This window comes from Salmo trutta, chromosome 19 (assembly GCF_901001165.1).
Source record: "Salmo trutta chromosome 19, fSalTru1.1, whole genome shotgun sequence".
NCBI lineage: Eukaryota > Metazoa > Chordata > Actinopteri > Salmoniformes > Salmonidae > Salmo > Salmo trutta.
The window spans coordinates 33216903-33233676 of record NC_042975.1 but is presented as its reverse complement, the minus strand read 5'-3'; the positions used below and the strand labels follow the sequence as shown (position 1 = coordinate 33233676).

General features: G+C 40.5%; 1 protein-coding gene across 2 annotated transcripts in view; it reads left to right on the top strand.

The window, feature by feature from the left end:
* The first annotated feature begins 5176 nt into the window (after positions 1-5176).
* Positions 5177-16774, top strand: part of LOC115154371 (glycerophosphodiester phosphodiesterase domain-containing protein 5) — a 37642-nt gene continuing 26044 nt past the window's right edge. The window contains exon 1 of one of the 2 annotated variants that reach the window (XM_029700536.1): positions 5177-5316. The gene's annotated coding sequence lies outside the window, so the exon portion shown is untranslated. Of the gene's footprint in view, positions 5660-16774 lie in introns of both variants that reach the window. The other variant, XM_029700537.1, reaches the window with a different exon arrangement.

Here is a 16774-nt window from a genome sequence, read left to right as displayed (position 1 = left end):
CTATGGGCACAAACCCACCGTCGCTGGATCAGACAGGACTGGCAAAAAGTGCTCTTCATTGAAGAGTCACGGTTTTGTCTCACCAGGGGTAATGGCCGGATTCGCATTTATCGTTGAAAGAAAGAGCGTTACACCGAGGCCTGTACTCTAGAGCGGGATCGATTTGGAGGTGGAGGGTCATGGTCATGGTCTGGGGCGGTGTGTCACAGCATCATCGGACTGAGCTTGTTGTCATTGCAGGCAATCTCAACGCTGTGCGTTACAGGGAAGACATCCTCCTCCCTCATGTGGTACCCTTCCTGCAGGCTCATCCTGACATGACCCTCCAGCATGACAATGCCACCAGCCATACTGCTCGTTCTGTGCATGATTTCCTGCAAGACAGGAATGTCAGTGTTCTGCCATGGCCAGCGAAGAGCCCGGATCTCAATCCCATTGAGCACCTCTGGGACCTGTTGGATCGGAGGGTGAGGGCTTGGGCCATTCCCCCCAGAAATATCCGGGAACTTGCAGGTGCCTTGGTGGAAGAGTGGGGTAACATCTCATAGCAAGAACTGGCAAATCTGGTGCAGTCCATGAGGAGGAGTTGCACTGCAGTTCTTAATGCAGCTGGTGGCCACACCAGATACTAACTGTTACTTTTGATTTGGACCCCCCCCCCCTTTGTTCAGGGACACATTATTCAATTTCTGTTAGTCACATGTCTGTGGAACTTGTTCAGTTTATGTCTCAGTTGTTGAACTTGATGAAACAGACCCTCTTTACATACTGTAATGGTTGATAACATCTTGTGGCTTTTGCTCACATTTCTACACACTCTTACAGTCCGTGATTGGTTTCATTGTGGTAAGGCTGTGTATAGTATATAAAGGGCTATATAGTGCAGTCTCCAACTAACATCTTATAGGCAAAGGGAAACACAATGATCTCTATCATTATTGGATGACTGGATTGTATATACCTTCACATAGAACTTCATAGCTCACTTAGGTTACTGCCTGTAAATTATTGCATGTCAAGATGCATGTAAAAATAGCAACAATAGCAGCATGGGAATCCCATCAACATACAGTAGGGAAAAGGGGCAGGGGAACAGGATGTGCATCCGTCTCCATGTTGTCCAGCTTCCTGTGATGGCCTGCCTTGTTTCCACATCCAGAAATAACACGTAGCATAGGGGTGGAGACACAGATCATGGAGGGGGGAAAATAAGTATTCAAGAGAAAACAGGTTTCAGCACCTTAGCTTCACTTACTAAATTAAATTAACTCATTAATAAGGGAGTTTTTTTTATGTTTTGTGTATCAAATCAAGTAATTTTTTGTTTGATAGAACCATCAGTTATTTTATCCATAAAAGAACCATCAGTTTAGAGCAGGGTTTCCCAAACTTGGTCCTGGGGTCTCCCAGGGGTGCATGTTTTGTTTTTTTCCCAAATGCTACTGCGCTGATTAAAATAATCAAAGCTTGATGATGAGTTGGTTATTTGAATCAGAGAATAGACAAACATTTTTTTACTTATGCTCTAAACCAGAGTATCCAAAACTCGGTCCTGGGGCCCCACCTGGGTGCACATTTTGCCTTTTGCCCAAGAGACCAAGTTTTGGATACTCTGGTTTAGAGCATGAGTTAAAATGTTTTTGTAAATCCTCTATTTTGAGAATGGCAACTTCCATATGTTAATATAGCTCACAGTTCTCATGTATTGAAGCAGAGGAGCATCCCCAAGAGACACCTTATTCTTCAGCTGTAAACTATTTTTCAGAAAACCTTAACTTCTCTCTCAAATCTGAGGTCTCTGCTGTGAGGAAGCCGGTCACAGTGTGGGGGTATTCTTCTGTTAGTAATGGAATGTTCTAGAAGAAAAAGAAACGCACACCTATTAAGGCGAGGTGCTGGCTAGCGGAGTAGAAAACTTGAAAATAAGGGAGAGGAGGAGCTCAGATGCAAAAATGTAATATCCAACGTTTCGACAGCCAAGCTGTCTTCATCAGGGTATGATCACAAACACTGCAGGATGACTCGTTTATATAGTGTCAAAAGACACACCGTTGTCTGTAATCATGGCCAAGTGTGGCCTAATATCATTGGTTAATTCTCAAATATAAAAATGGCAAACAAAAAAACTAATGGATAGCATACAATCATATATTCATTTTAGACTACATTTACATTTTAGTAATTTAGCAGACGCTCTTATCCAGAGCGACTAACAGTAGTGAATGCATACATTTCGTACATTTTTTTTCTCCGTACTGGTCCCCCGTGTGAATCGAACCCACAACCCTGGTGTTGCAAACACCATGCGCTACCAACTGAGCAACAAGGGACCCCTACACAAACTTACAAACAATTACAATGGCAAAGTCACAATAATCACAAGAATGGCTTAAGATCAAAGTCTATGTTGAGACCGAAGGGTGCAAGGTTCTTTAAATTAAAGATCCAGGCAGCCTCTCGTTTTAACAATACATTATCAAGGTCACCCCCTCTCCTACGGAGGGTGACTGGTTCGATGCCAATATAACGCAGAGTTTTTGTAGACAATTAGTATCAGGCATAAATTATAGGTGTAATTTTCATCATATTGCTTACTCACGTAGCCAGTCCTTTCAGATGGTGTGTCTATTAGGGACTAGTTTACATTTGGAACTGGACAAATGTAAAGAGAGGCCCTCAAGTTAGCTGTGTGAGATACAGAAGGCAATAGCATCCTCTGGTGGAGGAAAATCATCAAATGAATACAGGAGATGATGATGATTCACCACCAGGGGCTGCCAAGTGCTGGGGAATATTCATGCAGCCACAAGCTCTGTATCTCTCTTGACTAGGATTTAGATATATGGGAGTTTTCTCCAGTGACAGTCACACAATTTCAAGAAAACAATCAATAAACTTAAAATTAACAGTATAAACTCCTTCTAAATCCCCTTATAAATTAGTGCAGTTAATCTACAGAATAGAGCTCTCAGAGACAGACAGAGACACAGAGAGCGTGTAGACCCACCTAACCTTCTTTGCTCACCAACTTCTGTTACAAGATGAAGTAAATTTATTCCACTTGTCAGTTACACAAGATTAGAGGTACCTGACACAAACATCTCCCAAGCCAGGGGTTAATCTGTGTCTGTTAGGCCTGGAATAGATCTCCTGCTGGATGTCACTCCCTCTCTGTGCTTGGTGTTGGCTCACTGCCTCAGAGTTGTAACAGGGGTTGGTGCTAGATGGCACCTGCGAAGGGCAGCCATCCTGATTCTTGGAGGTACCATAGACATCATCAAGGAGAACAGTTGAAATGATGAAATAGAGCAGGACATGTCAATGAGGGCTCCCAAGTGGCACAGCAGTCTAAGGCACTGCATCTTAGTGCAAGAGGCATCACTACAGTCCCTAGTTCAAATCCAAACTGTATCACATCTGGCCATGATTGGGTGGCACACAATTGGTCCAGTGTTGTTTGAGTTTGGCCGGGGTAGGCCATCATTGTAAATAAAAATGTGTTCTTAACTAACTTGCCTAGTTAAATAAAAAAAATATTTAAGCATCGACACCAAATTCACCCTGTAAAAATGACCAGATGTCATGATTCAGGACTATGATCCAGGGAATCTATGGAAAATAATTGATCATTCAGTTATTGAGTCGTTATTGAAAAATGTCCTATACATTGTGCACTTTTATTTACCTATCCAATGTGTGGGCCTTATTCTGATTCATCTGATCATATGTCAGATGCTCATTGTCAGTCACTAGCTGCTACCTGGATCAGGGGTAGACATAACATAGTGAATGTAAATCCGTTACACTCCAATTAGTATATGATATGTTACATTTAATTTGATATGTATTCATTTCTGGATGTCCATCATCCATTGTGTATGATATGGTATGCATTCCAATTCGTATGGTATGTTGCGAATTGCAATTCTTAAAAATATGTTACAAATTACAATCGTACAATATGTTATGATTTAGCAAAACGTATCATATTTTATGAATTAGAATTTGTTGAGGCTAACGTTAGCCAGGTGGTTAGGTGGCTAGCTAGGCTAAGGGTTTTGGGTTAAGGTTAAGGTTAGGCGTTAGGTTAAAGGGTTAAAGGGTTAAGGTTAGGGTTAGGGGAAGGGTTAGCTAACAAGTATTTGCAAAGTAGCTAAAAAGTAGTAATTCATTGTAATTAATTCATTACTAATTAGCTAAAATGCTAAAGTCCATGATGAGATTTGAACACACAACCTTTAGGCCCTACTTTCGTTTTGCCTGAAGTAAGTAACCGTCTTATATACCCATACCAAACAAAACATATCATACTATATTGAACAAAGATATGAACGCAACATGCAACAATTTCAAAGATTTGGCTGAGGTACAGTTCATATAAGGAAATCAGTCAATTGAAATAAATTCATTAGGCCATAATATATGGATTTCACATGACTGGGCAGGGGCGCAGACATGGGTGGGCCTGGGAGGGCATAGGCCCACCACTTGGAAGCCTGACCCAGCCAATAATAATATGTTTTTCCCCACAAAAGGGCTTTATTACAGACAGAAATACTCCTCAGTTTCATCAGCTGTCTGGGTGGCTGGTCTCAGACGTTCCCTCAGGTAAAGAAGCCGGATGTGGAGGTCCTAGACTGGCATGGTTACACGTGGTCTGCCGTTGTGATGCTGATTGGACATACTGCCAAATTCTCTAAAATGACATTAGAGGCAGCTTATGGTAGAGAAATGAATATTCAATGGTGGACATTTCTGCAGTCATCATGCCAATTGCACGCTCCATCAAAAACTTGAGACATCTGTAGCATTGTGTTGTGTGACAAAACTACACATTTTAGAGTGGCCTTTTATTGTCCCCAGCACAAGGTGCACCTGTGTAATGATCATTCTGTTTAATCAGCTTCTTGATATGCCACACCTGTCAGGTTGATGGATTATCTTGGCAAAGAAGAAATGCCCACTAACAGGGATGTAGACACATTTTTGCACAACATTTGAGATAAATAAGATTTTTGTGTGTATGGAATATTTTCTTTAAGCCCATGAAACATGGGACCACAATTTACATGTTGCATTTATATTTTTGTCCAGTATAATTTGACAGTCCCGGATTTATGTTTACTATGTTACGTCTAGCCTATGAGACCAGGCTGCTAGTTTCTAAAACCCATACCCTGAACCAGTGCCGGGCAGAGGATACATAGCCTTTTCGTAACAGGTCTGTCGGAGCGAAGTGGGTTCACTGCAGCTCCACCCACACCGTGTCGGACGGATTAAGGTTCTATCCTTTTCTGAGAAGTGTGTAAAACTTCGGTGAGTCACAATCCTGTGAGTTATTTTGTTAGAATTCCAATGAAAATTCACTTCGGACATTGTCATTGGAAATGATCATTCTCGGTGCGCCCGCGTCTGTAGTTTATGTACCCTAAATGTTATATTTTATCATTAGATGGTTTGCCGACTTAACCCGAAACCTAATTCTCGCGAACCATAAACTTTAGCGAATTATTTGAAGTCGGACGAACCTGCAATAACTTCAACTAGGGGACAAGTATCGGTGTACTATCACGGGAATATGGCTATGACGGATATATCTAATAGGCTACCTAGTTTTATAACTTTTGCTTTGGAGAAGATACGCAGTCGTGGAGGGAAGGTGAGTGTTGACATTGTGTGCAGGTTAACGGATTAAATTGAATATAAACCGACCAATATCACACAGCCTACTGTGTGGCTTGCCTTGTTTACCTGCGATCATTTCATGAGACCTAATGAGACATTGATGGCCAGACAGTTGTACTGTAGGGGTGATGGCTGTAACACTTCTGGCATTTTTGCCAATTTCTCATAGATTGTTTGAGCTACTACATTCAAAACGTGATAGGAACAGCTTCCATCTGTCTGCTACAAATGGGTATAGGTATTATCTCTCTAAATAAAACAGATCAATTGTGACTTTGTGGAAACATTACCCCACCTTCGGGTCAGTTGAAACAGGGCTTGGGGAAATTTAACAGTTTGAATAAATGCATAAATCACGACATGCAGCGAAATATTGATAGCTTTTATTGAGAACATGAGAACAGCAGAATTAATAAAATAATAATACAATTTATAAAATGTTTATTTTTACGTTCCATTAACTGGCCCTTCTCAACTAAACTACAACATCTGACAATTAAACAACAACATCTGGACTAAACAATTGAATGTTTGTTGTGTCCCTTATGGAAAAAAACTGAATGAATTCCACATGTGAACACGTGTGATCTTGTGTGATGACGTGATTTAATGTGAAGTTAATGTGATCACGTGATAACATGTGACATTTCACTTGTGAAAACGTGTTTCACATATGAAAACATGTTTTTGGAACACTTCACATGAGATATTGAAGGGATTTGATTATCTGACACAGGTTGCCCCGGCTGGAGGAGATTGCCCCAGTGTAACCAGTGTGAAATGGCTAGCTAGTTAGCAGGGTGCACACTCATAGCTTTTCAATTGGTGACATCACTCCCTCTGAGACCTTGAAGTAGTTGTTTCCCTTGCTCTGCAAGGGCCGCGGCTTTTGTGGAGCAATAAGTAATGATGCTTTGTGGGACACCTAGTCAGTTGTACAACTGAAATGTGTCTTCCGCATTTAACCCAACCCCTATGAATCAGAGAAGTGTGGGGGCCTGCCTTAATTGATATCCATGTCTTTGGCACCCAGGGAACAGTGGGGTAACTGCCTTGCTCAGGGGCAGAACAACAGATTTTTACCTCGTCAGCTCAGGGTCTCAATCCAGCAACCTTTCGGTTACTGGCCCAACGCACTAACCACTAGCCTACCTGCCTAGTGTTCAGAGGGTCCCTGGTTTGAGCCCAGGTTGGAGAGGGACAGAAGCAAAACTGTTACATTGATGGTGTTGACCCGGATCACTGGTTGCTGCAGAAAAGGAGGCGGTCAAGAGGGGGGGGGGGGGGGGGGGTGTAACCGGTGTGAAATGGCTAGCTAGGGCTGCGGCTTTTGTGGAGTGATGGGTAACGATGATTGTGGGAGGCAGTTGTTGATGTGTTAAGAGGGTCCTTGGTTCGAGCCCAGGTTGGGGTGAGGAGAGGGACGGAAGAGACAATGTTACACCAGGTAAAAAGTGATTGCATTCATTTTGGAAAGCCCGTTGCGAAGTCGGCTCAAAACAAAAGTGACGTAGATTAAGCACACAAATGTGCTCAAGACATTTGTTTTACCAGTCTTCAGAATGTCACGTGATGGTCCCAGATCGTCCCAAACCATTAATGGTTTGTGGTTTTAAAGTAAGTGGTACGCTGTTCCATCTAAAATATAACCCCACCTGGGATTTGGACTCCCAGTTTCTGGATTTTAGGTGTGCTGATCTTTCTGCTGAGCAATAATGTCTGTCGCATTCCACTACACATTCAATGCCTATAATAAATCTATGCACAGAGTGCCATCTGCACTGCTCTTTTAGTTATCAGTTAATCTGACTTTATTCTCGTCATTGATTTAATTTACTTATTTCAGCAATTTGAGGGTTTTCTGTATAGTTGTCTAATGTTGTTTCAATGTTACTCCTGAATCACTATGAGAAATACAATATCATAGTTTTTCTTGAGCGTATATTTAACAAAACTGAGATTTAATTTGAAGTCCAAAGTGCAGGAGTACAGGTGTGGTGGCATAGCAGAAATATCATAATGCTGGCAACCAAGAAGTTGTGAGTTCAAATTCCAGATGATGACACATTGAATAATAATTACTGTATAAAAATACAGTTGAAGTCAGAAGTTTACATACACTTAGGTTGGAGTTGTCAACTTGTTTTTTAACCGTTCTACAAATGTCTTGTTAACAAACTATAGTTTTGGCAAGTCGGTTAGGACATCTACTGTGTGCATGACACAAGTCATTTTTCCAACAATTGTTTACAGACAGATTATTTCACTTAATTCACTGTATCACATTGCCAGTGGGTCAGAAGTTTACATACACTAAGTTTACTGTTCCTTTAAACAGCTTGGAACATTCCAGAAAATTATGTCATGGCTTTAGAAGTTTCTGATAGGCTAAATTACATAATTTGAGTCAATTGGAGGTGTACCTGTGGATGTATTTCAAGGCCTACCTTCAAACTTTGCTTGACATCATGGGAAAATCAAAAGAAATCAGTCAAAAACCTGATAAGTTTGGTGAATCTAACGACAAAGCAGGTGATGCCAGTGCAAAAACAAATTTGGTCAAAAAGATTACTTTCTTACCTCAAAATCAGATTAATGTCATTCAAATCTGCAGAGTCTATCACAGAGGGTTGAGGACAAAACTGACCATGTGCACAGTGAGTCACATGATTCAGCTTTTCCCTGATTAAACATATTGAGAGTGTTACAACTATCCTGTGTTAGAACCATCCCGATGTCCCCTCATTTATTTAAAACATCTTAATTGGCCTAGGTCAGGTAGCCAACAGTGGCTGACCAGACCTGGACTGTTTAAAAATGTCCAACCATATTGTGATGTGGATCTCTTCCTATCTTTGTCTTGTGTGTTGGTCAGTAATGTATTCAGGTTTAGAGAGAAGGTTGGGATGAGCTCTTAAGTTATCACAGCAGCCAAATGCACCAGGGCAGTTTGTAACATCTCAGTCATAGTAACTCTAGGGTCTCTGTTAAATGAAATTCAGTCTTTTTGCATTTCATATTCTGGCTATTATATAGTCACTGCATTTGTAACAACACTTTCCAGACTCTGTTGTATCCTGCTTTTCCCAACATACGTCATCATGAGGTTATTATCTGTCAGGTCTGAATCATCATTGATGAATGAATGATTAGGCTGCTACTTGGGAGACTGCATAAATGATCAAATGCTGGCCAAGAGGTTATACAGCTTTGCTACTGAGGAACATCTCATTCAGCCATTAAAAGTCACATCCTCCCACCATCTGATAAAGTCAGGTACATAACACAGTGTCAGCAAAAGCTATTTCTGGCACCAGCCACCTCAGTGATGATTGATTTGACATGTATGGGTCATGTCTGAAGCCATGTTTTCACGATGAGGGCAGTAGTAAATGTGTTATGTCCTCCCATCCCTTTGATGAGTAGCTAATGAGAACGTTGCTCAAACCCTATTGTGGGGCAGTGAATTCAGTGAATGAGAGACCCAGGGATGAATAATTAATGTGTGATATATTTTTCATGAGGGAATGAATGAATAATGGAGGAGCTTGGAAATAAGTGACACTGACCGATATAAAGGGCTAATTTTAGACATATCCATGGCTGAAACTCAGTGGATTATTCTATGAATAACTATGGGCTGATGATTCTAATGACACAGGCAACTTTGTAATGTGCTGTCGTCTGAGAGGCCAATTCTAGAACACTACTATCGTCTGAGAGGCCAATTCTAGAAATTAGAACATAGTGACACTGCCCAGCTGTGGGGAAAACAACATGTGGTTACCTAGGTTACCCCAGTGGCTCACTGCAAAAGCTTGACCTTTTTCAAGCGCAATTTTCTTGTTTTCTGCTAGTTTTAGTCAATTACAAAACTACATTGAAGAAAAGTACATGTCTAAAGATTATTTTCAACATTGGCTGCTCCCTAGCATTCTCACTACTTAGAAAAACGTAATATTGTAGGGCTCCCCTCGTGCCCCTGTTTAAGAAAATGCTAGACCAGAACATTAAAATGGAACTGCCAGCGTTTTAATTACTTTGCCAATATGAAACAAACAGACAATCATAATATCAGTCAAAAAGATCAAAATCCCAGTTTATGCTACAAAACCAACTTTATAAGAGGTTTTAAAAATAGGTTCTATTTGACTCAACATTCCATGTTGTACACTAAGGCATTGTTGGCAGAACAGAGGGATGCAGTTCAATGCATGATTTAATATAATTCACCAATACATTTCTTGGTAGTCCAAAAAATATTGCTATCAGGTTGTAAATTCCAGCTGGCCTGGTACATTGTTTGCTGCCTCCATTCGGGAGGCATTGTTTCAATGACACAATATTTTGGACAAAAACTGACAAATGTAACTAAGGGTGGGAATGTCAATACAATCAAACTAGCAAGGGCAATGATCACAAGTTAGTCATAACGTGGTTAATGGGCTAGCATATCTACAGTTGAAGTCGGACGTTTAAATACACTTATGTTGGAGTCATTAAAACTCGTTTTTCACCCACTCCACAAATTTCTTGTTAACAAACTATAGTTTTGGCAAGTCGGGTAGGGCATCTACTTTGCATGACACAAGTAATTTTTCTAACAATTGTTTACAGACAGATTATTTCACTTATAATTCACTGTATCACAATTCCAGTGGGTCAGAAATGTACATACACTAAGTTGACTGTGCCTCGAAACAGCTTGGAAAATTCCAGAAAATGATGTCATGGCTTTAGAAGCTTCTGATAGGCTAATTGACATCATTTGAGTCAATTGAAGGTTTACCTGTGGATGTATTTCAAGGCCTACCTTCAAACTCAGTGCCTCTTTGCTTGACATCATGGGAAAATCTAAAGAAATCAGCCAAGACCTCCACAAGTCTGGTTCATCCTTGGGAACGATTTCCAAACGCCTGAAGGTACCACGTTTATCTGTACAAACAATAGTACTCAAGTATAAACACCATGGGACCACGCAGCCATCATACCGCTCAGGAAGGAGACGCGCTCTGTCTCCTAGGTATGAACGTACTTTGGTGCGAAAAGTGCAAATCAATCCCAGAACAACAGCAAAGGACCTTGTGAAGATGCTGGAGGAAACAGGTACAAAAGTATCTATTTCCACAGTAAAATGATTCCAATATCGACATAACCTGAAAGGCCACACAGCAGGGAAGAAGCCACTGCTCCAAAACCGCCATAAAGGCAGACTACGGTTTGCAACTGCACATGGGGACAAAGATTGTACTTTTTGGAGAAATGTCCTCTGGTCTGATGAAACAAATATAGAACTGTTTGGCCATAATGACCATCGTTATGTTTGGCGGATAAAGGGGGACGCTTGCAAGCCGAAGAACACCATCCCAACCGTGAAGAACAGGGGTGGCAGAATCATGTTGTGGGGGTGCTTTGCTGCAGGAGGGACTGGTGCACTTCACAAAATAGTTGGCATCATGAGGTATGAAAATGATGTGGGTATATTGAAGCAACATTTCAAGACATCAGTCAGGAAGTTAAAGCTTGGTCGCAAATGGGTCTTCCAAATGGACAATGTCCCCAAGCATACTTGCAAAGTGGCTTAAAGGCAATGCTACCAAATACTAATTGAGTGTATGTGAACTTCTGAACCACTGGGAATATGATGAAAGAAATAAAAGCTGAAATAAATAATTCTCTCTCCTATTATTCTGACATTTCACATTCTTAAAATAAAGTGGTGATCCTAACTGACCTAAGACAACTAACTGACCTACTAGGATTAAATGTCAGGAATTGTGAAAAAATGAATTTAAATGTATTTGGATAAGGTGTATGTAAACATCCGAATTCAACTGTACGTAATTCCCAAACTTCTAAGAATTTATGAACACTTGAAAATGACCATATGTGACCGACTGCCTTCATTTGTCTTCTGTAGCAAAATTTTAAATTGTGTTTTTTACATTGGATAAAAGTAGAGACTCAGAGCTAGAAAATTGTATATTATACACTACAGTTGAGGAACCATGTGAAAGTTATTCTGCTTTGAAAGTTGATAAACTTCAATGTTTTGGTACCTACTGGAGAGCTCTTCTTTGTCTACACCCATTCAGTATCGTTCACACCCTCTTAAGCTTTAGCTCCATCCATCGCTTTAAGGATTCACATGTGAAGCTATGTACTAAACAACCAAAGATTTCAAGACTAATGGCTGTCTTATACTGCGGGTGTGTTCGTAAATGTAATCTGGAGTGCCAGAGTGAGCTCTGGGTGTTTTGTAAACTCAGAGCGTTGTCAGATTGTCAGTTCGTAAATTCAGAGCATTTCACTCTCAGAGGAGTAGGGTTGATCCGAGTGTTCTGACCTAACAGCAGTCAAGCACCCAAGCTAACTTGCTAACGTTGGGTAGCTTACTAGCTACTTCCAGACACAAATGAGAGAACAGCTCATTATGACCATATTACACGCCCTAGCAGAGCTGGTTAGTCTGTTTTTATGTTATCCAGAGCGTTGGTGACTGCAAATGTGCTGCTGGCAAAAATTAAATCACCCTTTTTTGCCAACATTTACTGACACCGGCCATATTAATTGGGTGTTGAGCATTTGTAAATTCGTCAGTTATTCTGTTTTCTGTCACACTAGACCCTGCTAGGTAAAGCCCCGCCTTATCTCAGCTCACTGGTCACCATAGCAGCACCCACCTGTAGCACGCGCTCCAGCAGGTATATCTCTCTGGTCACTCCCAAAGCCAATTCCTCCTTTGGCTGCCTCTCCTTCCAGTTCTCTGCTGCCAATGACTGGAACGAACTACCAAAAATCTCTGAAACTGGAAACACTTATCTCCCTCACTAGCTTTAAGCACCAGCTGTCAGAGCAGATCACTGCACCTGTACATAGCCCATCTATAATTTAGGCCAAACAACTACCTCTTCCCGTACTGTATTTATTTATTTAGCTCCTTTGCACCCCATTATTTCTACTTTGCACTTTCTTCCACTGAAAATCTACCATTCCAGTGTTTAATTGCTATATTGTATTTACATTGCCACCATGGCTTTTTTTTTGCCTTTACCTCCCTTATCTCACCGCATTTGCTCACATTGTATATAGACTTATTTTTCTACTGTGTTATTGACTGTATGTTTGTTTTACTCCATGTGCAACTGTGTTGTTCTTGTATGTGTCGAACTGCTTTGCTTTATCTTGGCCAGGTCGCAATTGTAAATGAGAACTTGTTCTCAACTTGCCTACCTGGTTAAATAAAGGTGAAAAAAAAAAAATGAAACACTTGAGTGTACTGAAATCAGAGTAGATAGCCAGAGCGAATTTACCAGCTACGTTTATCGATAGTTGTCGCAGTGACATCATAAACATTCTATTGAAATTGTTGATTGCATAGTGGAGTATTTTGTTTAGACATGTAGCTAGCTAAACATCGAAGCATAATCCCAACTCATAAAATTACCAGCCTGCATAAATCTGCAGGTAGCTAACCGACCAGTTTCAATGTAAATAGCTTACATTAGGCTATAACTAGCAATTGAAATAGCTCTGAGATACGAATAATGTTAGTACACAGATAATACACGTAACGTTAGCTAGCTAGCTAACAGTACACTAACTTGAAATGAAAACAACTTTCTGACAAAATTAGAAACGTGTAATATCTGAAAATGTAGCCAACTAGACTCTTTTCCCAATATACCTGGACGGACACGTCTCCCTCTGTCACAGATGCCATGGTTGCCCTTAGTTTGAAGATGTATAAAAAAAACTATCCAGATTACAACAGCCTTCTGTGTGTTCTCTTTTTGACTCCGTCTGCATATTTGCAGTCAAACGGCAAAAACCTGGTCCTCCAGAAAGTGGAGCGCAACACTTATGCAGTTTATACTACGTGATATCTTTTAGAAAAGATTACCTTCACATACTGACCAGCTCATATTATAGACAGAAAGTGCTACATGGCAGACCAATCTGAACTCATCTCTCGGCATGTCCAGCCCACTCATTATCTCAGACACTCATGGCTAGAGGGAAGTTTGTTGACTTTTTCCATGACTAAACCAACTAGGTTTTGTAATTTTAACAATTGTATTTGTAATTACAGATGGCATACAAGTTTGTTATTAAGGTACATGAAATTTCACATGTTCCAGAAGGCATTTATGCCCAAAAAACGCATTTGGATTTGAAAAAAATAAGTTTACGTTCAAATGGCCCTCCTATGAAGTAGTGACGCGTGACATACCCCTAGTTTCCTGAAACGAGTCACATAGCTAAGTGCTCGCTTGTCAGAAAAATGTTTTAACCTTTTCACACGTACCAACAAAAGAGTGATCATTCTACAGTGGTCCCTGCAGCGGAAGCTCAGACCGGTTTGATTAGGACCCTTATTTAGATCATCCAGTTTCGATTGACGCAACAGTCAGCATTTGAGCTAGCCACACTGTTTTTTCACAAACATTTTGCACAAACACAGTCCTTATAAAATTATGTCCTGAATGTGTCACGCCCTGACCATAGAGAGCCCTTGGTTCTCTATGGTGTAGTAGGTCAGGGTGTGACTAGGGGGTGATCTAGTACATCTATTTCTATGTTGGTGCTAATGTGGTTCCCAATTAGAGGCAGCTGTTTATCGTTGCCTCTGATTGGGAACCATATTTAGGTAGCTATTTCCCCACCTGTGTTTTGTGGGATATTGATTGTTTGATAGTGTGTTTGGGCACTACGTCATCACGGTCTTAAGTTTTGTTATTTGGTTTTGTTAGTTTCACTTAAATATGTGGAACTATACTCACACTGCGCCTTGGTCCGCTCATTTCCAAGACCGTGACAGAATGTGACAAGTTTATTTTTGGATGCCATGTTCAGACATTCACAGAAGTACCAACAGCATGCACAGTCATCCAAACCGGAAAATGTAAGCTACATTAGTCCTAGCGCTAACTGAAGAAATATTGACATGACACTAGCGGTGATATTTAGATAACGCTCAGCTGACAGAAACCACAATATGAATTAGTTAATGGCAATTACTATTTATAATTCATCACATCATGGTTGAGCTCAACATTGATCTAAATAATTGAGTAAGACACTTTCTAGAAATCGAAAGTAATCCAACGATGGGTAGTTTGTGCACGCCACCATGTTTGTTTTTTGCGTTAACCAAGGATAATAAAAGGAGACAAGTTGAGTTGTCTGTTTGCAGTACGCGTGTTGAAGGGGGTGTGTCGTCTACAATCATTCACTTCTGGAAGTTTATCCGAAAGATGAGTGAACCATTCCTTCACCTCATTATAACATCTTTGGTCTGTCAGACTTTTACGTGATACCCAGAATGCATTGTATAATGTCAACAAACACAGCTGGCAAATAGATTAGCATTAGCTCATTATGATCAGTGCAACCTTCAAAAAAGTATTTTACACACATCATAGGTGTCCATTACAATCTATGTAATAATTGTCACCAGTACTTGAAAACATGCGAATAAAACTGTAAATATATTATGCTCCGTACATACATACATAATTCATGCTACAGTAGAAACGACAGCATGATATACAGAAAATAAGGCACTTACTTTGATAGGAAAGCACACTTGTCCAAAGTTATTATTTGTAAGGAAAACAACAATGGTGGTGGCAAAGCGAGCACCAGCCAGAAAATGTGCCAGTTCGTGCAAGTCTGCATACTTGATGTGTGGACAAAATGGGTAAGGGCTGTCCTCGACGATGGAAAGTCTCAAACATAAATTGTCCGCAACAGTGAAATGGGCTACTTCTATGCGAATTAATGAGGAGGCGGAACACACCTCAATTCAAACTGTGGTTAGAAAATACAACTTGTTAGAAAATAATTTGAAATTGACATGTTGAAACAGCTTATAGATAATTAGCAGGCAGTACGTGTTAACTGTCCTGTTGCGTAACAATCACATTTTGGAACAGTGAATGCATTCTGACATCACGTACATAAAACAACTCACGCTGGGGCGACCGTTAGAGATATTTGGAACTCGCGTACGAAAAGGTTAAAAAGTGTAATATTCTTCCTGGGGGTGTATATGAACAGATTTTTCTAAGATTTCATGTTGCTAAAATGCTGTCAGTTCCACTTAAGTGGGCCAAGACCATCAACACTGACATCTCCATCCCTCACAGGTGGAACTAGACATTGCCTTATGATAGTGTGTTGTTGATAGGTTGTCTGTCAATCAATGTCCCACTTCCGGCATTAAATTGCCACGGATTATGGAAGTTTGGTTTATTTATTCCAGGAGAAATAGGAAAACTACCATTGCACGGCAGCCCACACCTGCAACTGTTGCTCTAGTTTTTAACAATTTATTAAACTTACAACTAATTCTACACCCCTCTCTGTTATTTGCCAGTTGTTTTGTGATACACACCACCCTGTCTCCTGTCTTGGTTCAGGTTGTTTTGCTTTTCTCTGTTTGCCCCTGGGCCACTTGTTCCTCAGTACCCACTGGGCACAGACATCAATTCGATGTCTATTTCACGTTGATTCAATGTCATTTTGTTGAAATGTCGTGGAAACAACGTTGATTCAACAAGTGTGTGCCCAGTGGGTAGCTACAGAAAGGTGCCAGTTATGAAACTCCCTGCAGCGATCCTTTAAAGGCCTTCGAAGTCTTACTACCAGAGATTTTTTTTCCTGCCCAGGGTCAATGTTACATTCCAAATAGCTTGAAAGGCTTTGTTATAGGTTTTTTTTCCAGTTAACTGCATCAACCATTGGCAGTTTGATATGTTAAACCACAAGGAGTGCCTGAACTTATTGCAAAAAATAACTTAGTGTCTGTTTAAGGCAGTTTGATTGATTGTAAGGTATGAGTGTTTTTTCAGCTGACACGTCATCCCTCTAGCACTTGTCCTTCTGTTTATTTTACACCTATTCAGAAGAAAAAGTAAGGCCTTTACTTTTGTGTTCAACTATTCATTTGAATGGAACAGCCTAACAGACAAATATTTAGCCTGTCATCAGATTTCTTGTTCTGAAAAGCCACAGTGTGTCAATAGGGGGTGACCTGACCTGGGTAAAATCTTTCCCTTGTGATGGAAGGCTGAGCAGCCCTGCG